This window comes from Acomys russatus, chromosome 31, assembly GCF_903995435.1.
Source record: "Acomys russatus chromosome 31, mAcoRus1.1, whole genome shotgun sequence".
Classification (NCBI taxonomy): domain Eukaryota; kingdom Metazoa; phylum Chordata; class Mammalia; order Rodentia; family Muridae; genus Acomys; species Acomys russatus.
Genome location: NC_067167.1, coordinates 9,509,961 through 9,533,067, shown reverse-complemented (window position 1 = coordinate 9,533,067; position 23,107 = coordinate 9,509,961). Strand labels below are relative to the sequence as shown.

Genomic DNA, 23,107 nt, shown 5'->3' with positions numbered 1-23,107 from the left:
TGCACGTCACATGAGACGGATTCTCTTTCTAAGCTAGATACTATGTGGTCATGAGCGAGAGTCATAAGGTCTCTGAACCCTAGTTTTCTGGGGTTTACCACACTGTACATACCAGGCATGAGGTCAGGGCTCTGTGCACAGTGACCTGAGAAATGAAATGCAAAATCCTGTGCCATGGTCTGGAGACAGGTGCTGAAGAACTCTTAAGACATATTCTGGGGCTCGAGAGATGGCTCAGTGGTTAAGAGCATCGTCTGCTCTTCCAAAGGTCCTGAGTTCAATTCCCAGCAACCACATGGTGGCTCACAACCATCTATAATGTAACCTGGTGCCTTCTTCTGGCCTACAAGTAAACAAGCAGACAACACTGTATACATAATAATAAAATAAATCTTTAAAAAAAAAAAAAAGACATATTCTTTTTGGTGGATCGCTGTGAGTTCAAGGCCAGCCTGGTCTACAAAGCGAGTCCAGGACAGTCAAGGCTACACAGAGACACCCTGTCTCCAAAAAAAAAAAAAATCTTTTTTTTTTTTATTGCCCTCACAGCTCAGATTAATGTGAACACATCTTACATAACATCTGTCTTTTGTGCCCATCACTCCATTCAGTGGTGTGTTTAAAATATTCTGGCCAAAACGAGAAGTGTATAAAGGAACCAGAAACATGTGATAGTGAACATCCATTGTATGCGAAATGGGACAGTCCCCCCATGGAAATAGAGTTAATGAAGAAACCGATGGACAAACGTGGCCACAGCTTCTCTCACGCTTGTGTTTCGGTAGGACTTGGAGATACTCAGGGGCCTCGTCCCTAACCAGGCCGCCTCTTGCTCATCTCCCCCTGGGTGAGGTGGTCTTGCCTTGTGCAGACTTGATTTAGCTGTTTGATGTGAGTGGGATGCTTTGCGTGTCTCTATCCTCAGGACCCAAGAAGCTGAGACTTTTAGTGACTGAGGACGTGAGTGAACAAATGAATGAGTCATCGAGTCAGTGAATGAATGAATGCTGGATAAATGAGTGAAGGAGGGAATGAATGCATGAATGAGTGAGTGAGAGAATGAGGGAGGGAGGGAGGGAAGTAGTGAATGAGGGAATCTGTCAGAGAGAGAGAGAGAGAGAAAGAGAGAGAGAGAGAGAGAGAGAATGGGGCCAACTCCATGCTGATATAAAGGGCCAAACGCTATGAACTCTGGGACTGTATTCCTGGTCCTAAGCTGTGTCCGTTTTCCTTCCCATGGAATGGGTTGCTACCAGTACTGTTAGGGTGTCTATGTGAACTGTTACCCAAAGGTTCATATGTTTTGAACACTTGGCTCCAAGATGGTGATGCTGTTCTGGAAGGTTGTGGAACCCTCTTGAGGTGGTGGGTCAGCAGAGGGTGGGCTTCGAGAGTTGTAGCCCGGCCATGTTCTGTCCCCACCTTTCTTCTCACTGACCCCTCACTCCCAGCAGGAACCTCACATCCATGCTTTCCCAGCAGAGCAGACTGTATCCCCTTAAACCTCGAGCCAAAACACTCTTCCCCCCTCCAGCCCCGCCCCCCCAGTCCTTTCTAGCAGGTATTTTGTCACACCGAGCAGACAAGCCACTAATACAAGTACTCTTTATAGAGGTATTCTGAGACTGCATTACAAACATGCACAGAGCCTGTTGCACGCTATCTGGCCAGCTCAAAGCACTGGCTGTGTTGCTGCTGGCTCCTTATCATACTCCCTGGTGCTGGTTTGTGTGTGAGAACCTGAGCACTAAGCCTGGCGCACCCATTCCCAGATATTCTAGAGATGGCACAATGCAGGAACGTCATCTTCATCCCTGAGCTACTGTTATCCTTGGCGCAGGAGACCACCCTTGTATCCACGTTATGTGGGTTTCCTGTGACCGTGATGATGGAACGGGGTTTTGGTGTGGTTTTTTGTTTGTTTTTGGTTTGGTTTGGTTTTGCCACACTGATTAATTCTTACATGGTTACACGGTTCTGGGCATTGAGAGATCAAGATGGGTCTCCTGGGGACAAAGTCAAGGTCCTAGCACACCCGACCTCTTTGCTTCTGGCTCTCTCCAGCAGGCATACGTGACATGACCTGCTTGTCTTCTATACGGGGAACTGTGATGCCCTGGGCCCACCATCACCTTCCCACCTCACATTAGTCATGACTGCAAAGTCTCTTTTGGCCATACTAGCCACAGGTTCTAGGTACTAAGTTGTGACTGTCTTTGGGTACAACTTCCTGTCTGTCACCCAGCTGGCTCCTCATTGTCCTTGACTCTATATTCTAGTCCTTCCCACTGGTGCTTGCTTCATAGTAGCAACCTTTATAATGAGACAGACTAGCCCCATCCCTTTCTGCCCCATGAGCCAGTGACAAACCACCCTTTCTTTCTCTGTCTTTTTCTTTCATTGTCCTTCACTTCCCTCCTATCCTTCTAATCGGGGGGGGGGGGGGGGGTGAGGGGGAATAGTGGTTTTAATAATGGGGTTGCCTGGCTCTTGAGAGCACAGAATTACCCAGTGTGTAAAGTCCATGGTCCTAATTGGCTAAAAAAAAAAAAAAAAAAGGGAGCCATTCTCCCCATGACGGCTCTGCCCCGGTTTTAATGCCTCTATAACAACAAACGGTCCAGTGACTTGGCGTGCTCAGAAGGAACAAGGGCTTCGGCTCACCAGTCAAAGGGTCCCAGTGATGACCTATGGAATGCAGGAAAAAAACAAACCTGGTCCCAGCTAGTCAGAACCCAGCTCCACGGGTAACAAAGGAGTTATTGAGCTGAGTGGATGATGGGTGTGAACCAGGAGGGTATGGGGAGCAGGCGTCGGCTCCGGCAAGCGGCATTTTCTTGTGAACAGCGTGGATCAAGGCGTTCTTTTGTCACCGCGTGTATATTAAAAGAGGTTCGGGATATTTATGGTCGTCCCCCCCCCCCGATCGTCTCAATGGCCACCCTGTGTGATCAGCCCTTTTTTTCAAGTTATGTGATGTTTCCAGGAGGAATTAGGAATAAATCTTCCCGGGAGTCCGATTGAGGTGGGAGAAGCCACTGGAATGTGAGGAGTGGGACAGAGAGCAGGATTGGGGGTGGGGCACGGGGATCCCCCCAGCCTTTGAGCAGTCGTGGGAGCTCATTGGCAGTATGATGCGTGGCCATGCCTGGCTCTGCCTCCTTGGCCACCATATTGCCAGGTTGGCTGTTGGAGATTGGTGACACAGGTTAAAGGGGTGCTCTGCTCACTAGGAGCCCTGCTGTCCCCTCTGTTTTCATGCCCTTTCCTCCTGACCTTGGTCACTGTGGTTCCTGACAGTCCCTTCAAACCGGCCTTGTGCTAGGACCTGGCTATCTTGTTTTTCCTTACAGCCATACTTCCTCCAGCCCTGGGCCCAGCTCCTAGTACCCGCCTCCATATCACCACCACCTGGGGCCCAAGAATCAAACTCAGTGGCACTGGACTTAATCAGAAGACTTAATGCCATCAGTTACGGCAAGAGTGATGAGTACTCTGGTCACGGACCTGGGTAACCTTAGAAGTGGTAGCCCTGGGAAATGCTTTTTTCTCAGAGCCGGGCATAAGCACTTTGCTTCCTTACCTGGGTTCTCTTGGAGGAAGGTTTCTTTCTGCCTGTGGCCCACTGAGTCCCCTGCATGTGCACCTGCTGTGGAGAGGATGGGGCTCTTGCAATCTCTGCCTTGGGGGGGGGGGGAGGCAAGGTCTCTCCACTCTTCACCTCTGATCAGGCACCCAGACTCATTAAGAATCTTCACATCACCCCCGGCCTCTGGCTTAGGCTGTGCTCTCTCTCTCAGGCCCTTAAAGGGGAGACAATGTCTTAAGCTAGCTGGGCCCAAAACTCGGGGTGCTTTGCCCCTCATTCCTGCAGGGGAAGAAGAAAATGGAGTGCCCGACGGGGGAGGGGACAGGCAGAGATGTTAAGGCAAACAGGTCTGGCTTTGCTGATTGGCTGTGTGGTTTTTCGGTGCCTGGGTGTCTCTGAACCCCAGTGACCACAGGAATAATAATGTCTGCATCAGAAGGCTGTGGGAGGATGGAATGAGAGAGGAACTGCACACTCGGGGCAAGGTGTTGGAAGCGAACGTGACCAGTCTGAAGGTTTCTTTTTGTCTACATGTTGTTGCTGTCATCATAGACAGCTTCCTCCCTCTCCGCCTTCTCCTCCCCTCCCCCACCAGGTATGTGGCCTAGGACCTCATGTATGCTAGACAAGCGTGAGCCATAGCCCTGACCTCTCTCTCAGTCTCTGCAGGCTCTCATGTAATACCGGGCAGCAAAGCCATGCCGTGTCTCTGGTAACACAGGCCTGAGTGCAGATGACCAGGGTTTGCGCTCTGAGTCCTACACTGCCCATGGGAGTGACGGTTAAGCGATCACATCGTTAGGGAACTCAAGCCCAGGTGTGTTACAGAGTGAGTGAGCTTCAGGCACGCGCCAAGGGAATGAAGCCGCTTGTAAAAATCCACAGTGGTGTGGTTCCATGGACAGACGTAAAGGCAGAAATGACATTAGTGGCGGCTGCCTGTGGCCTGGGGTAGGTCGGAAGGCAGGAAGAAGTGACTAGTAGAGGTGGAAGGGACTAGGTTGTAATAAATATATTTCAGAGTCAGGACACGGTAATGGTTGCACATCTCTGTGATTACCCAAATACAACCCATATTGTACATTTTAAATGGGTGAGTCTCTTACAGGCGTGCCCAGAGGCTTGTCTCCTAGGAGACCCTAGATCCTGTCAGATTGTGTTCACCATCACAAGCGTCAGCGATGAAGTTCTGGATTTTCTATTCCTACCGTATGAGACACCAGAAGAAAAGCTTGATGCTTGAAGTCAGCAAAGTCCTTGATTTGAGGCAAGCTGGGTCCTATTCCATCACAGAGGGTGGTTGGGCTAACTGCCGAGCCTCATCAGCACCTGCGCAGACATCCGTATTTGGAGCTCACGGAGCCTCCGTCGCAGATGCTGCACCTGGTCCAGGATGGAATGGGCTGAAACCTAAACGGGTGTTCCTTGGGGCTCTGGCTTCCTTGGGGCTTTCCGTAAAGACACAGTGTAGATAAAGTCACCTAGCAGAAGGAAGAGTCCAACATGGGCTGTCAAGTCGCTCGATGCACAGATCCAGAACTGTGACTCATTTCCACACAGAAGAGCTTGCGTTTCCGCTCCCGTGTAAAGGTGCGGAAAATCTCACGGCTAGGCAAGAGGAACTGCATCTTGCTGGTTGGTGGCCAGCCCTCTTGACCTGTTTAGTCCTCAGTTGCAAGGATGAAGCCCACCCACATTGGACAGGGACCCTGCCTTTCTTGTATCAGGAGTACCTGCAGGGACTCTTTTTGTTTGTTTGTTTGGTTAGTTGGTTTTGTTTTTCCAGACGGGGTCTCTCTGTGTTAGCCTTGGCAGTCCTGGACTCCCTTTGTAGACCAGGCTGGCCTCGAATTTACAGCGATCTGCCTGCCTCTGCCTCCCAAGTGCTGAGATTAAAGGCATGCGCCACCATGCCCGGCCCTGCAGGGACTCTTAGGCTCTGCCCTTGTAGTTGGATCACGCCACGCATAGAAATGGACCACTGTTCAGATGACTCGGGATTACCCCGGTGTGGGTCCCACCGATAGTATCCAGACCTGGTTTTCATGCGGTGTCCAACTCTATAGTGTATATAGTCTTTGTTTTTTGCTTCATTGGCACTGGAAGACAGACTAGAGACGGGTGGTCTCTATGGTCTCCATGATCCAGGAATTTAACAATCGAAGCATCTGTTTATCATGTAAAGCCACCTTTGGGGGCGCGAGCTGCCCCACACTGTCTATTAAGATGATCCATCCTGCAGCAGCGTCCTCCAAGAGAGAGCAGCTCACACTGGGGTCTGGATTTGAATGTTGCTGCTGGCACACTCGCCTCGCCAGCTTGGGTAACCATAGCAACCAGTCATTGCTACAACCCGTTCCTGACTCTGCCGGAAGAATGCCTAACCAGCTTCTTGGTCCCTCTCTGCACGTATCTCCCAAGAAAAAACATGTCTTGGCTGCTTAGCCTCGTATTCAAGGTCAGAGGTCAGTCCACTTTAAAAGGTGATTGACCTTTGTCAGGAAAGGAGAGAGTGGGAAAGGTAAAAGGTGAGCAGAAGGAAAGATAGATTTTGGCTGTGAGAGGGAGGAGGCAGGGCTGGGTTCAGGCCTCAGCCTCCAGCCTTCTGCTCAGTAAGGATGAGCTGGCACCTCCACAACCGATGCTGAGGCTTCAGCATGCCTGGGGCTGTGCTGTCCCCCACGAAGGAGTGTCCACATGTGAAAGTCTTCGATGTCGCGGTGGGAAGACTGGGAAGGGGTTAGTTGCATTCGAGCTCACTCTGTGGTTGAAGCTCCTTTGCACATTGAGTCATATCTAGACACGGCCCCATGGTTTTGTTGGGACACTGAACCTCAGAAGGTTGAAACCCAACTGTGGCTACACTGTGCAAGCCTCCCGTCACGGCAGGGGAGCCATGTAGTGAGCTCAGACACGGTCACACAGGACAGCGCCCGTGGGTGAGTTTGTCTCAGGAAGTAATAAAATGTGATATTCCCCAGCCAGCACCCACCCAAACAAGGCCTTGCGACTTCCTAGGGCCATGTTCACTTCGCTAGCACCAGACTGTCACATCCTACGGCTACAGTTTTATTTGACATCTGAGTTGTGTTCATTGTTTTATCTGTTAGGCCTATTGCTGGGCAGTTAATAGATTCCTAGTAGCTATTTATTGGCTGAACGAAGGAAGATACAGGAGAATAAATTGGTGTGAGATGAAGGTAAGCCTTTGGATGAATGGGGTAAGTCAGTCCTGGACTGGGTTCTGTCACATGAGCCAAGCCGCAGAGACCTGGAATCCTACTGAGCCTGTGAAAGAGAAGGCAGAGAGGTGGAAGAGTGATCCCGCAGTGGTTAGCACTTGACTGTCAACACAAGCTGGAGTGGGAACGCCAGCACAGGAAACATGGGGAATGTGAGGAGGTACAGTGGAACCCGTTGGGCAGCCCCAAGCCCCAGGCTGGTGCCTTGTTGATGAGGAAAGGACCCCTCCTGAGCAACTGCCCCTGTGTCTATTGGGTGTGTGCATGAAGAAGTAGCCTTTCCATTGTTCTTTCAAGAAGGATTATAGAACAAATAAGAATTGGTTATCAAATATGGGTAGATGGATGAGTGGATGGGTGGATGTGGTTGACAGCTGGGTGGATGTATAGTTAGATGGCTGGGTGGGTGGGTAGATAGGCATTGGATGAGTGCGGACAAATGGATGGGTGGATGGATGGATGGATCATGGATGGATGGATGGATGCGTGGGTGAGTGTGGATGGATGAATGGGTGGATGAGTGGGTGGGTGGATGGGTTGGTAAGTGGATTGGTGGATTGGTGAATGGATGGATGGTAGATTGGTAGGTGGATGGATGGATGGATAAATGGATGGATGGGTGCCAGAGTAGGTATCCAGATGAGGGAATTAAAAGATTGTATTGAACGTGAGCAGCAAGCTCACTCTCTCGGATCCCAGCTCTGCCATCTTTAAATGGAAATGATATAAACGCGGAGCTCCCCTCTGTCTGAGTGCCATGAGGATGCCCAAATTAAAAACCCAGCCCTTTTGGCCAGTGAAGAGCCATGCTGTTCTGAAGAATTGCTGTCTCCATAACCTCTTCCCTCTAAAGCTTGCCTCGCTGCCAGCGTATTATGATTGAAGTCCGAGATTGAGCCGAAAGCCTCACAGGAGCCCTGTGATCATGTCTGAGTCCTCCAGCAAACTTTGTGCGGGTTCCTCCCCCCGCTTCTTGGCTCCCAAGCAATTTTTCTTCCAGTGGAGGTTGCCAAGTTTTTATGGCTATTTGGTTATCTTATCCATCCAGATGGTTAGTGTTAATTTATGCTGAAATAAATGTGCAAAACCCCATTTGTCTTATTGCTCCAGAAACATGAGGTGCAAGACTTTAAAAAAATAAAAAACCTTAATATATAGCCTTCTGCAAGGGCCAGGGTGTGATATGATTGCGCACTTTTTCACTCACTTTGGCTTGAAAGCCTGCTTTTCTGCCCCCTTGATATTTATGGATAAGCAAATTAGGTTGTTTGGTATAAGAACCTCGGGCTCATTTTATGGCTTTTAATACATATGCTTGCCTTGTGTTACTTAGCTGCTTTTTATTGAGGGGGAAAAAAGAATAAGCTGTGATTTATTAGCTGATGATAAATTTCAAACACCTCTTCTGTGCTTTTTAAAACATTAATCGTTAGGCGTAATGTTAGAGTTGGTGACCAGGGGGTTAAAGACTCATTAGCTGTGTGGCCTCGGTGTGTCTCTCAGCAGCTGCATCCCTGTCTCTGCTTTTGAGCCCATAGTGAGGCTAGCGTGGCCCCAGGAATGCGAGTCACTTGGTAAACGCTATCGGGTAGGACCATGCTGGCAGAGCTGATGATGGTGGTGAAGCAAGTGGGGTCACCGGGGCTGCTCCTGAGCCCTCTGCTTAGACACTTACTAGGGTATAGGACTCAGTTTCCTAAATGCCTATCGTGCCGTTTAGGAACTTATCAAGCAGGAAGTTACCAAAGTTCTACTAGGAGCTGGCATTTCCCCACGGTGATTCATGGGGTTGATTCTTTCTAAAAGTCAGATCTCTGCAGCCGTGGTCCGGAAGCCAGGCTCTGGGACAGTTGTATTGTGGCATGCAATTATCTATCCCTTTGGGTACAGAAGGCACCAAGGGTTGAGTAGAGTAGGTGACTCACGACGGCTGCAATAAAAATAGAGACGGTCTTCCAGGCCTGAGCCCCACACAAGTTCAGTTACGATGCGTCACTTCCTGTGAGGCGCTTTACGACTTCCAGTCAAGGCTTGCAACTGTGACTACTGTGGTTTCAAAAGAAACTGTCTTCTAAGTGGAGCCTTCTGGGGTTTTATCGATGTTGCCCGTTGGGGCTTTTGTTTGTTTTTAATTTTATGGACTATTCTTTAAAGGAAAAAAAAAAAACATGCTGAAGGGACTCCAGCCACCCCAAGCATAGCAAACATGGCTCTGACAGGCCCTGCCCTTCTCCCCAATTCCCTCTGCCTTGCTAAGAGCCATTAGATCACATCCTAAAGTTACGCCTGCCCCCGCCAAGGTCCAGTCCCTTATTGGTCCATTTCCTCCTCCTGACGAGGACTCCCAAGGTCCAGCAATCAAAGTATCAAAGTCCAGCAATCAAAAGCCCCTTTGTCTCACCTAATTAACATGCCCAATTAAAAGGAAACACCTCATCCCATGGGATTTCCTCTTTTACCTTTATCCGCCATTTGCCTATATGCCAAATCTGTCTCCTCTCTATCCAGAGGTAGTCCTTTGTCCCCTATGGACAAATACCTCTTCCTCCTCTTTCCTGCCTCTTCCCCTTCTCCCTCATCCTCTACCTCCTGTCTCTGTCTCTTATTCCCTGTCCTGTATCCTTCTGGGGAAAATAAATCGACTTTGTGCTGAGAACTTGGTCTTCGGGGTGTCGTGAGGCAACTCCAAGGTTCCCTATGCGTTAAAAAAAAAAAGAAGAAGAAGAAGAAGAAAAGAAAAGAAGGAAAGAAAGAGGAAAAAAAATCACACACCAAAATTAACCAGACCCAAAGTCTTAACTGTTTGGAATGGGAACTGTAGAGCTTGACACTAAATTTTACGCTTTTAAAATTGAATATATTTTATGCACGTATCTACCACCGAAACGAAAAGAATCAAACAAGAGAACAACGCCATCTTGCTTAGCTGTTTTACACATTGAGTCCTGGTTTGGTTTTGTTTTGTTTTGTTTTGTTTTTTCTTTTTTCTTTTTTACTCTCTCCATAAAGGCTGGCATGAAAGTTGGGTGGGTCCTTGTTTCCAAGGCATTTGCCTGTGTTTTCTTTGCTCTGGGGCGATCAAGCCACGGCTGCTGACTGAGCTGCTGCAAGCCTCGGCCATATCAGAGGCACTGTATAAACTGTCTAGGATCCCAGGACGATCTTTACACTTGACCCGAACAGGTTGAGATGAGACTCAAGATCGATACAGCTCTAGGTTTCTTCTTTCTGTCCAGAATGGCCGTTTTCCAGGGAGCTCCGAAGACATTTTCCCTCTTGTGTTTTCTTCAGACGCCTGCAGCCCCAGCAGTTTTCTGTATGTAAGCCAGGCTCTCCTTCCATGAGAGCTTCACGTTGGAGGGCGGGGCCGCCACTGTGCATTTCCTGCTCTTAGCTACCAGCGGAGGTGTGAGTTTCACAACGGTGTGGTCATGCTTTCTGCTTATCAACTCCCTGCATGGTGTCAGGGGCCCCTTATAGTTCTCAAAAGATGCTGAAACAGAGAGTTGCCGTTATTTGTGTGGCTGTGAGTTGTGGTCCATCTGTGTGCTTCTGGCATCCCGGTCTGTTGGGCAGAGGAAGACCCTCTAGCCCCGTTCTCCCACTTCCAAGCATTCTGAAGACCAGCCATGGCTGGCAGCTTCTGAAGGAATCGCTTGCTGTTACTAACTAGGTACTGGCCGTTTTCTAGCACTGGAGTCCTTGGCCACAAACATTTGCAAGTGTATTGATGGATTCATCCTCACAGCCCTCCACAGCAGCCCCTGTGCAGACCACGTGATTGATGGAGACACCAATACATAGAGGATATTAAGTAGCTCACCAATACGATAAAGCAGATGCAGCCCCAGGACCACATGCCCCAGTGTACACATCCATGCTCACATACATACACACACACACACACACACGTGCACGCATGCACACACAGATCTTTAAGATAGTCTCAAAACAACCTTCAGATTCCTGCAAAAAGAAAACCTCGAAAACCCTCGGGTGTTCAGTCACGGGCTGTGTGATTTCTAGTAAGACTCTGTCTAAACACCACACAGTACAGCAAAAACAGAAGCTTGACTGCATAAGTTGTCTCACAAGTATATAAGAAAAAACGGACAGACGCTTTTTACTGTTGCTGTTTATGTTCGTTTTGAGAGAGTCCACGCTGATCTGGAACCAACTCCTGAAAACACTAGGCGAGCGAGGAAGAAAGTTAAAGGAGAAAGGGAACGTAGATCTCTTTAGACTACTTACTGATGCTGATTAGGACCCCTAGGTTCCTCGGGGAGAGTCCAGTCTTCATTGTCAGGATACCACAACAACAGCAATCAGGAGCAGGGGCAGCGGCAGCCTGCTTCTTCAGTGTATCCCCGTCACTCTCTGGGGCTCTGGCATTTACACTCTCTGCAGAGTCCCCAGAATTGAACTATCAGCAGCTGGGAAAAATCACGCCCCTGCTAGTGCACGAGGCAAATCATAATCACCTGTCGTGAAGCCGCCTCTTATCTCACGCCTGGGATTAAAACAACAGCACACTCACGCATAACGTAACTGTGTTTGTTTGTTTAAGAAACCAAAACTCTCACAACAGGGCAGTGTCTAAATAATGACACCAAAGTGGTCCTCTGGCCTTTCCATGCAAGTGCACACACATGCATAAGTACCCCTTCACACAAGTGCACCTGTGCACGCATACATGCACACATTCCAGATGATGGTGGTGGTGGTAGAGTGGTGGTGGTGGTGATATTTGGCCTGTGGGCTGTGACATAAGTGACCTCTGACTGGGGTGTCTAGCCATCAGAAAGCTATGCAATGGCTAACACAGCACAGTGGGGGAGATGGTAATTCCCTGTCACGAAGGCAAGAACCACCTTGGACACTGACCTGCAGCTGGGGAGGGGAAGCTGGCAAAGCTCTCCACTTCTTGCCTGCTTTGGTGACTGGTCTGCCGACCTGTTTGCTGGCTGCTGCCTCCTCACTCACACCCTCCCTCCAATTCCATCAAACTCTCACACACACCCCTCCCCGCGTGATACTGATGTAACCGGGGGGGGGGGGGGGAGTTAGGTGGGCAGAGCCCTCAGCTGGATGGTCTTGACAGGATCCTACATGAGATCACTCCCACAGAGTGAGCCAGTTAGTCAATGAATAATATGGGGATAGAGTGACTGGTCAGTGCAGCGACATGTGACTGTGGCAGAAGAGTTGGCTTCGGTGAAAACTACCCAGGGCTGAGGTTTTTTTTAGCTCTGGGAGTCACGGGCCCAGCTGTCCAGGGAGCCTTTCTCCATGGGGAGCTCTTGGAGCCCCTTGGGGTTTCCAGTCCTAGCTTTGCTGCAGAATGTTCCACTTTGCTCTGGGCTTGGCCAGGCCTAAGTCTCAGGCCTTTAATGTGAAAGTCTTGAGTTTCCAGGCCTGAGTCACATCCTGGATGCCTGCGCCACCAAAGTCAGTAGCCTCCTGGGAGCAGAAAGGGTTCCCATCAGACCCTCTGCTGGGTGAGAAGGATCTAGAAGGTGGCCTTGAGTCAACTCCTAGGAAAAGGCAGCGGTGGGACAAGGACTCCTTTGACGCTAGGTGTGCGGCCTTCCAATCTTGGTACCACCAGCCAGTCCCAGGTGTGGCCTTGAACAAGTAATCCTCACTTCTCCAGACCACATCTTTTTCATCTGTAAAATGGGCGTGCTGTTGTCTGTCCAGCTGGTTTGCCACAGGACTCAATTACAAAAACTGCCATTTCCCAAGTGCGCATGAGCTTAGCTATTGTGGGGCGGGATTTTCCTAAGTGCCGTTTAAGACCTTGCACGATGGAAGTCCCCGGGGCAGAGCAGCTTCGTGTCTGCTCTAAGTCCAGTTCAAAATCCTCAGCCATCACATGACAATGTCCCAGTAAGAGAAACACAGGTTTTCGTTTTACACATGTGTCTGAACATTACCTTGAGACATCTTGGGGGTGGGAAGAGGAAGGGAGGGAGGGAGTCCTCATCCTTTTACTTACTGAATAAGCATTTACTACCTGCCTGCCCTGTGCAGAGCTCCAGAATTACATAGGTGACTAAAACACAGTACCAGGGAATGAGGGGACTTTTCCAGGCTGACGTCACCCGACTCAGAGGTGGCGCTGAGAAGCCTTTGCCTCTCTATGTCTCACACGGTCCCATCCGTCACACTTAGCCTTTTCTCTGTGACCAGACCATGTCTTTGGCAGACATGGGGGAAGTAATGCGTTACCACGAGCAGCCTCCTCACCTGTCACGGTGTCTTGAGTGTGTCTGTGGTGACGTTGTGTGGAAGTAAAACCCAGCAGCACGCTTTGCAGTGAATCTGTATCCCCCCACACACACACACCCGGGTTGTCCTCTAGGAGCCAACCAGATGACTGTCATCCTTGGAGGTAGATCTAAAGAGAAGCTTATGTTAAGTAAGGCACCCCCCCCCCAGCTTTGGCAGGGACTTGGGGCTGACAAGGAAAGAGTATTTTGCCTTTGCAGAGAATTTGAGCAGTCCTCATGAGTGATGCTGTGTGCTGTGTCTCTGACTGTGCTGTGATGAGGAGCCTCTGCGGATATTATAGAGCTACCTGCACGCTTCCTTTCTGGGCAGAAGTAGAGTGGTAGAGTTAAGCAGATGTTTTCCAAGCCTTCCATTAGGTTCTCACCCGCCCTACCTAATCTTTTTGTTCCCCTCTCTCCAAATAAAAAATATCTGGACTTTTTTTTTTTTTTTTTAGATCTAATAAACACTTCTATCTTCCTGAATTAACAAATGGAACACTTTTCTGTATTTGCTTTGGGTCTTTGGTATTTTTTTAAACGAACTACTTCATGAATTTGCACGTCATCTTTGCGCAGGCACAATGCTGGTCTTCTCTGTGTATTTCCAAATCTAGTGCGAGAGCCACTGAAGCCAACGGTGCTTCGGGCCTCGTTGGAGGTCTGCACACCAGCGTGTGTCTCAGGACAGACACAGTGGCATGTTAAGAACGCCTGTCTCCCTGCCCCTCGTCACTTGGACGTGTTATAGTAGTGAATTTCGTGTGACTCCTTGACCAGGCTGAGGGATGCCCCATAGATGGTGAGACTCGATGGGCGTGTCTGGGGATGGAGTGTCTTGTGAGATTCTAGCCCCATCCATTAGCCCTTCTCTTCCTTGCCAGTGGTGGTGTACGTTCTTCCCCAGGTCTCAGCCCTGTAATTTTGAAGCTACCCGGAGCTGTGTCTGGCATACGCAGGGTGTTTAATAAAAGCTCTTTGGTGAGTGTCTCCTACACTTAGCCTGTTGAGCAAAGGCAGTGTTCCCAGCAAGTCCACTGCATGTTAATTGGTATTGCAGGCAGGGTTGAAGGCTAGTTGCGTTTTAAGAAAATAAACTGGGTTTTTGGAGAGTTGAGCCCAGAGTGTGTAGATGAATATTCCTTGCGCTTAATCGGGAAGTCTTACCTACTCTCTAAAGGAAGACCAGTGTGCTCGGAAAGACTTCTGTATTTACTCTTCTTACCTGAAAGTAATTCAACTAGACGTGATCAAACACTGTCTATACTCAGAATTCGATAACTAAGATGAGGCTTTTCCTGCGGGGGTATGAAATGGAATTGCTTCCTCGATTCCTACTCTCTAATCGCTATTAAACACAGTGAGTGATGACGCTGCGTTTTCTGAGCTTGCTAGATCCAAAATGGCTGGCTCAAAATTCCCTGGAATGCCAGTTAGAGTGCAGACTCTCGGACTTCCTCCTAGAGCCAGTAAGGAGACTCTAGGCAAGGCCTAGAAATCTGCATTCTGAAGAGATTGTCCATGCGGTTCTCATACATCATAAGTCAGGGACTGTCCATGTAGGTCACTGCTGCCAAGTCACTTGGGACTCTTAAAATGTAGCCAGTCTCGGCTGAGCTCTATGCCCTTGGTATAAAAGACACGCTAATCTCAAAGTTTCATACTCAAAGAGATAAACTAGGTCCTTTGTTAGTGTTTATTAGATTTTTGTTTAATCACAACAAAGGATACTATTTTGGATACATTGTGTTAAATAAGTGATTGTCATCAATTCCTGTTTCATTTTACTTCTTACTGTGGCTGTTACAACAGTATCCTCTCTCTCTCTCTCTCTCTCTCTCTCTCTCTCTCTCTCTCTCTCTCTCTCTCTCTCTCTCTCTCTCCTTGTGTGTGTGTGTGTGTGTGTGTGTCTGTGTGTCTTGCATTGCATCTCTGTGAGACAGTGTTGACCTCAGTCACCAAATCCTCGAAAACACTTGGCATCGGGAATTTGGGGCAACAGACAATCAAGAACACGTGGCTCCCAATTTGGAACTCTGACAAACCGTTTCACTTCCTTGGTCCTCAGTTTCCTTCTGTGACATAAAGCAGAGCAACAGGAACTATTTCATTTGCTTCCATTTGGAACTCAAGGTCTGGGGCAGAGCACCTTCACTGCCCCCTCAAAGCAACGCTGACCTAGAAGGCTCATTCACTGGAGTCAGGAAATGATGCTGTCCCAGCACACAGAACGGTGAGCTCAGATACCCCCCAGGATCCTCTGTAACTTTACCTGTGGCGGTCCTTCCAAGAGCTCCTCGTGGGCTCTCCTGTCTAGGATGAGCCCTGCTTGCCCTAGCCAGTCATAGCCTCCCATCTGGCTTCCAGCTGTCCCCACAGAACTACTCAACTTTTTTGTCCTGCTGCTTATAATTTGTGACTAGAGATTCCAGATTCAACAGATCTGGATTAAAATGTTGAGTTTATTCATCTACTATTTTAAAAAAGAGAGAGATAAAAGTAAAAGTTCCATTCTTCCAACTAAATTTTAATACTACAGAGTAAGTAACATAATAATACATTGGAGGGGAAAACATTTGTTTAAAAGTAATGATAGAGGGCTGAGGAGATGGTTCAGCTAGTCAAGAATTTGCTGCAGGAATGGAGGATCCGAGTTCGATCCCCCAAGAACGTACGTGAAAGACAGCAGATAGCTCAGTGCCTGGCACCCTATGAGGTCTTACCGTTGCGTTATTGGTGGCAACAGTAGCACCTCAGCCAGCAAACAACCTTATGCTACAGCTGCAGAAGGGATGCTTTCATGTCTTGCAGCAGATCTTAAGGAAAAAGGACAACAGTGAAGGGCTGAAGACACCAACAGCTGTCAGGTTTGGAAGGGAAGTCGTAGGGTCTAGATGGACAACACTCCCCAGACGCCCACCCTGGCCAGGCCCTTTGCATGCACTCATACCTGACACAAACGGAAAAACTGGAGCTCAGAAACCCTGAGCAACTGCTCCAAGTTGAACCTGTTAGTAAATAATAAAGCTGAATCCAAACCCTTAACTTCCTGCTTGGAAGGCCCCCTGCTCTTTTTAACTTGGGTCTCTCCTACAAAAGGGATGGGGTCAGTCCTTGGATGTGTCCCAAAAAAATATTCATATAGTAAAGACGTGTCTCATTCCATCAGTATTAAAGATCTAGTTTGAATAAATGAATGAATGAATGAACGAATGAACAAGCACACTTGCTTCCTGCAAGTCCAGAATGAAGCACACCCAGTTGGCATGGGGGTAGGGATTTGCCATTCCTCAAAAGCCTGAGGAATCTGGGGCAACAGCAGGTCCTTTAGGACTACAGATTTCTCACACACAGAGTCCCAGGGAGGCTAACACCACAGCGTTCTGGAATGTGGCATCCGGTGAGGGGCCTCGATGTCCACCCTCGGGATGTGGGGACCAGGACCTGTGTCATCAGTGTATTTGGTTCTAGCGGGATTGGGCAGGGCCCACACTGTCAACAGCGGGTGTGACAGAAGACATGGTGACCCTGGCATTTCCACCCCCTCCAGTCATAGGTTTCTAGTGTTTTGCAAGCCCAGTTTACCTTGATTTGAGGTCAGAGTGGGACTTAGAGGTTCTTGTTCATAGACCCAGTGGCACACCTCACAGGACTATGTGTATTCCTCCCGGTGGAGGGAGTGTCGCCACCATCGACATCCCGTGATGATAGTGTTGACTTCGGTCTCGCAACCTCTTATCAGATACGTCAGTTGAGGCCAGCACGTTCTGGAAGCTTTATGAGTAACCACAGTAGCCAGCCGTTCTTTAGAGAGCTGTGTTCTTTGCTCTTCTGCCTAATCTTCTGAACAGTGCTGCAAGGTTCCACCACAGCATCCCTAATCTGCAGGTGTGGAAGCTGACGTATAGACTTCCATAAGAAAATGCAGATGTTGAGGCCACTGGAGGCTCAGAAGATCCTCCCACCCCTTTGGGGAAGTTCCAGGGAGCAGACAGCACTTTGCCCCAGTGATTGAAGGGCTCTCAGCCACTGGGGCAGATGTCTCTCGCCTGTTCCCTGGGCCCCTTGCCCAGTTCCTCCCTGGCCTGCACAGTGTCTTAAAACATGTTGGAAGCATTAACTCATCTCCTGCTATTTATCTTCACTAGGCTAGCTCTGACAGTACAATTTCAGTGTTCCTCCAAGGGTAGGCAGCAGGTCACAGGAATCGATAATGGATCCCAGGCGATTGGACGCCGTTCAGATCTGATGGAAACCTGAACCCCCTTTGTACCGAATCCCAAGCCTCCCCTAGCACCCACAGTTTTGGGGTACTGCCTTCTGGTATTAGCCTGGTCCTCAGGATACCTGAAGGGACAACAGGATGATTGTCCCTACTGGCCACCTAGCTCCCTGGGTCCCTCCACCTCTTTGAGGTGATAACAAGGACAGCAGGCCCCACCTTCCTGTCCACTTCCTTATCACCTGACCCTCCCTAGGCCATTGTCCCTAAATACTCCCCGGGGCCAAAACTTGGTCTCCTGTTTCCTTCTGTGCCTTCCGCACCTCGAGTAAAGACAGCCAGACATAGAACATAGTCGTTCCTTTTGTATGATGGGGGGGCCTTCTGAGACCCCCTCATATACTAAAATCCACAGAAGCACACGTCCCCTGTATGAAACTTAACTGCATTTTCATAGAACCTACACATGACCTCTCATAGAATCTAAACTACCGGTTAGCACTGAGTACGAAGTAAATGTCCCAGAGTGGTGGTTTTTAAGTGCCGCTTAGGGATTAATGAAGAAGGGGGGGTATCGTCTTGTTCAAGACAGATGTGGTTTTGATCCAGGGGTGGTTAGATCCATAGGTGCAGAACACACAGACCCGCTGAGTGTGCTGGGTGAGTGAATGCTAACTACCGTCCGGAGTATGTGTGCGGTCTCCTGGCCTCTAGCCTCACCTCCTGTCATCTTAGCAAGCAACACATGGGACAACATGTGTTACCCCGAGAATGGCCCCTATCTGTCTCCCGCCCCCCAACATAACCAGTGTCTCCAGCTGTCACAGGAAGTCCCCTCTTTGAACCCTCCCTTGCCAGACTATATGCTCAGCTCTACACGGAGGCTCTGGCCTGGCCTTGAACATGGCTTCCCTCACGTCCACTGCAGTCTCTCAGGCAAGCAGTTCTGGGCTGGATTCACCTGAGTCCGCCTTTCTCCCACCTAAACACCTCCTTGCTGAAGCCAGAGCTGCTCGCACAAGTTGGATCATGTCTCTCCCCGACGCACTCGTGCCTCTCTAGGGGTCTCACCCAGCTCTGAGCAAGTCCTGGCATATTCACCTCTATGCTCATAGTTCACTTCTCTGTGAGGGCCTGGCTTTGAGGGGTCCATGGGGTAGCATGTGAAGAGTGTTCCGGGCAAGGCCCCCCTCCATAGCTGTTAGCTGCTGTGTGTGTTTACAGTGGTCCCCTTGGAGGCCAATACCCAGCAGATCATGCTTGCTCAATGGTACTGTGGCCTGGTGCCTGGTTCCGGGCAGGAGCTTGAATGTGGATGGAATGGAGCTGAGGAGATGAAGCCAGAAGGCAGTGCGAGGCTGACTTGGTGTGAGCCTAAGAACTCTGCAGCCTGGAAAGAAGGCATGAGAGCTGGAGGTGGGCTGGGATGGGACAGCTTCCCTGGAGGGGGAGAGGCTATGGGCGTTCCAGGTCTAGCACACATTCATAGTCTCTGTCTCTGTCTCTCTCTGTCTCTCTCACCCTCTTGCTTATTCTCTCTCTCTCTCTCTCCCTCTCTCTCTCTCTCTCTCTCTCTCACTCACTCTATCTCTCACTCTCTGTCTCTGTCTCTCTGTCTCTCTCTCTCTCCTCTCCCTCGCTCCTCTCTCCCTCTCCCTCCTTCGTCTCTTCCTCTCTCTCTCTCTCTCTCTCTCTCTCTCCTCTCTCTCTCTCTCTCTCTCTCTCTCTCTCTCTCTCTCTCTCTCTCTCACTCTCTCTGCTGGAGGCTTGAGTCATAAGCCTCTGCCTGTGACCTGCCTCTCTGGTCTCTCTCCAGAAAACCCTCATGAATCCACTGCTCTGATCAGTTCATAATTCCAAACACCCTCTGTCCTCAGACAAAGTCACCCTGTTGGGGCCCCAGGACCTCTGCCTGAAAAGGCCTGGAGTGCAGATTGGTTTGACTCCTGAATTTGTCCCCCTAGATACGAGGGAAATGGAAGATTGTCAGTCCTGCTGGGCCTCTGTGGCCCCCAGGCCTCCCTCCCATAGCACTTAGGAGGCACATGAGGGTGTGTAGGGGCACCCACTCCTCCCTGCGTGTGCTCCACATGCCTTAGGATGTTAAGAGAGAGCAAGCTTGGAAGCCTCTTGTGAATAATAGCTTAGCCTGACTCTTTCCTTCCCTGAGGCTGGCAAGCCAGCTATCTGCTGACTAACACCCCTCAGCCTTGAATGAGCCCAGCTTGGACTGTCTGGTGTCTGTGAGTGGAACCTTTCTGGTCAGGATGGTTGGGAGTCACTGAATCCCAGTCTCCAACTCCAGATCCATCATTATTACCTCACCCCTGCGAGCCTCTGCTTTCTCATCTCTAAAATGGGCATAACCACCTTGCAGGATTTCCAGAAGAACTAGGGTTTAATAATAAGGCAATGGGTTCTGTGCATGCTGAGTGCTCAGTGTACAGGAGCCTTCACTTGTCGGCCTGTGCAGTAACATGTATTAAACCCCATCTCTGTGTTAGGCAGGAAAGAGGACAATGCCCGAGACAGAGAGACCGACAGTAAACAGACAGAGAAGTAAATAGGTACTAAGTTTGTTTAGGTAGCACGGTCGGGCAGAGGGGGTTCATTAAGCAGCAGATAGCCTGGGAGCGGGGTCTGACATGGCAAGGAGAGAGCCAGCCACATGGACACCAGGAGTGCGCAGTTTATACCACCAAGAGGCTGGTGCCTCCTTTCATTGTCCTGCCATCTTGGGACAGGGCTGTCCAGTGTACCATTCTCAGCTTGGTGGACTCAGCTCACTGCCTTTTGGTTTCTGAACCAGATGATTGACACCCCAATCACCCTCCACAAGACGGGCCGTAAAAAAACAAATTTAATCAGACCAGATGTATTTCCCAGTGTTCCAGGAATAAAATGAGCACGCTCCATCGCAGCGCTGCCAAATGTTAACATGGCAAACTTAGAGACACTGGTGAGGGGGGAGAGGAGAGGTGGGCCTTGAGGAGGGTAGGATCACTACCAGGAGCTACGTCAAGGACTGCGTCCACCCTTGGGTGGTGGAGACCATCATAGACCAGTCATCCTCCTCGTGTTCTCCCCCTCCATCCCCTCCTTGTCTGTCCATGTCCCTCCATCACACTGCCACGGGCCACGGGCCACACTGCCACGAGCCATGTGACAAACTGCCACGAGCCACTGCCACTTGCCACGTGCCACACTGCCACGTGCCACATGTGCCCCTTTGTCTCACTTGTGCAGTCTCTGTACCCAGGTCTGAGCACGAGCGCCAGCCCCATCAGCCCACTGTCTCTCCTTCCTGGCTTTTGTCCCCCATGAGATTCTCCAGGGTGTTGCAGGTCGTGTCTTAACTTTATTCTTGAAAATTAACATGCTGAGAGTGCCTGTCTCCTGAGAACCTAGAAAAGTAGGTGGCACAAAATAACAATTGTCCTCCCCTTATCTTCCATTTCACTTTTGGCAGCTGGAGTTACCCTCGCTCAACCATGTTCCAAAAATATTAGGTAGAAAATTACAGCAATAATTTATAAGCCTTAAGTTCTGTACTGTTCTGGGACTTATGATGGAATCTTGGCACACACACCCCAACTTTCCTTTGAGCAGGCTATCCATGAAGTATACCCTAACCACCCGTTAGTCGTTCACCACTTTGGTTATCAGATTGCTGCCTTAGATCACAGTGCTGTTATTAGGTAACTCATTTTAAGGTAGGCCGCAAAGTTCAGAGGGAGTGGTGCTGGCGGTTCAGATACAGCAGAGAGAGGCTAGAAAGTTCTCGACTTAATAAGGACATGAAAAAAAATCATTTACTAAGGTTGCTCAGGCGTGCGGTAAGACTGACTCTGTGGAATCTCAAGAAGGAAAAAGGAATTTGTGTTAGTTGTGTGGATGCTCTGGACTGCAGAACTTGTGGCCGCCATGCCTAAGGGCTTAGTCAAAATGGAAAAGCCCTCAATGACAGGACCTCAGTCTAACCGCATCAGTGGAGGATGCTCCCCACCCTTGTTTGATGCGCGAGGAGGCCCCTGTGTGTAGGCTCAGCCTACCTGCTTTCAGACTGTGACGCTGAGCCAGGCATAATGGCGCACGCCTTTAATCCCAGCACTCTGGAGGCAGAGGCAGGCGGATCTCTGTGAGTTCAAGGCCAGCCTGGTCTACAAAGTGAGTCTAGGACAGTCAAGGCTACACAGAGAAACCCTGTCTCGAAAAACAAACGAACAAAAAAAAAAAACCCTGTGACGCTGGAGAAATGATTTGTAACTGTTTGAAAATAAAACGGATGAGAACTTTTAAAATGACAGGGTGCCTGGGGATATAGTTAAGTGAGAGAGTCCCTGGCTTGTATGTGTGAGGGTCTCTGGTTTGTATGTGTGAGGCCCTGGGTTCAACTCCCGGTGCTGAAAAGGAAGTCAGAACATGATACAGGTTCCGGGTGAGTGTATTTGAGGACGTGTCTATGGTGTGGTGCTCTCTATTTTTTTTTCCACTGTGGTTTAGTCAAAAACAGTGAAATCTTAGATTTCCTAAAAACCTGCCCCCCTTCAAAGGACCTGATTTCCTGTGTCTCCCTGTAGGACTTTTACACAGCCATGCGGTGTGCGCACACACAGATATATGCATCTACATACTGTACACACCCACCCACGCACACAAACACTAGTAGCATACTCGTAAATGCATGTTTGTGCATACAAACACACTTCCACATGCAGACATGGCCATCTAAACACAGGCACACTCACAAGCATGTGTTCATGGACACACGAACAACGTAGGGCTGGGACCCACACGTGCAGAGCCACAAACACATGTCTATATATACAAGGGCATCCTAGGAGGGGACCATGGAGGACCTTCTGGATGGCACAGGAGGAAATCACACATGTTAAACTGGCCTGGATACAAGTAGAATGTGCTTGTCCTAGGATTCTAGCTGTGACCCGGCCACCCATGCTCTGTTTGGGATTTGATGTCGTGTCAGGAAGCGTGTGGGGGTGGGGCGGGGCAGGAGCGCCCTCCTGAGTAGATGTCAGCCCAGCAGAGACAGTATCTTGGAAGCAGGGCTGCTGACCCAGCTTTGTGCTATAGGCCTGCAAGCCTCAGGAAACACAAGTCTCTCGGGTGTGGGTTGGGTCTCTCTTCCTGTCCGTCCCACAAGGATAGTTCCGGTTCCCATGGCAGGCAGTACTGACTAGTCCTTGTCCACATCCACGCTAGCTCTGTAGATGGGCAGAGAGGCTGCCTGAGAACCCAAGAGAAACAGCACCGAGTCCCGAGAGTGTAGGGGTGCTGGGCCCCTTCCTGGGGGCTACTCTCAACAGGCCCTTTGTGCCCTGACTGGCTCCAGGGGATTAGAAGGTACCTTGAGTTGTGGTTACCCCCAGCTAGTGAGATGCAGAGGGAGGGATGGCAGGCCTGGGCCAGTTGGCTGCCAAAGAATTCTGGTTGCTGCCACGTGCCCCCAGGAGGGCCTCCATCCATGCACAGCCACCCCTCCCCACCCCCCAACTCCTATGTATCACTCTCCTTTTCTTCTGTCACGAAGCCCGGCCAGCTCGCTGCCACCCATTGGGGAGTGCTGCTCAGGGGTACCTGGGTTTGGAGGTCTCTCGCCCTGCTCCCATTGAGAGGATATGGCCGTGTAAGTTTGTCCACAAGTTCCCTGGTGTGGAGAGCAGAAAACCGGCTCCAAACAGATAGCCTGGTGCTCAAGGAAAAAGAAGGCATTGTTAGTGGTCTACGACTGTCAGGAGGATGGTAACTACCTCCATTCTTG

At 49.8% G+C, this 23,107-nt stretch overlaps 1 protein-coding gene and 1 non-coding gene across 3 annotated transcripts in view; one reads left to right on the top strand and one right to left on the bottom strand.

The window, feature by feature from the left end:
• The window catches only part of Chst11 (carbohydrate sulfotransferase 11), a 199,327-nt gene that overhangs the window by 151,534 nt on the left and 24,686 nt on the right, over positions 1-23,107 (top strand). The window lies entirely within an intron of this gene.
• On the bottom strand, positions 13,638-13,740 carry LOC127183820 (U6 spliceosomal RNA). The gene has a single exon (XR_007830070.1). It is a non-coding gene; the product is annotated as a U6 spliceosomal RNA (small nuclear RNA).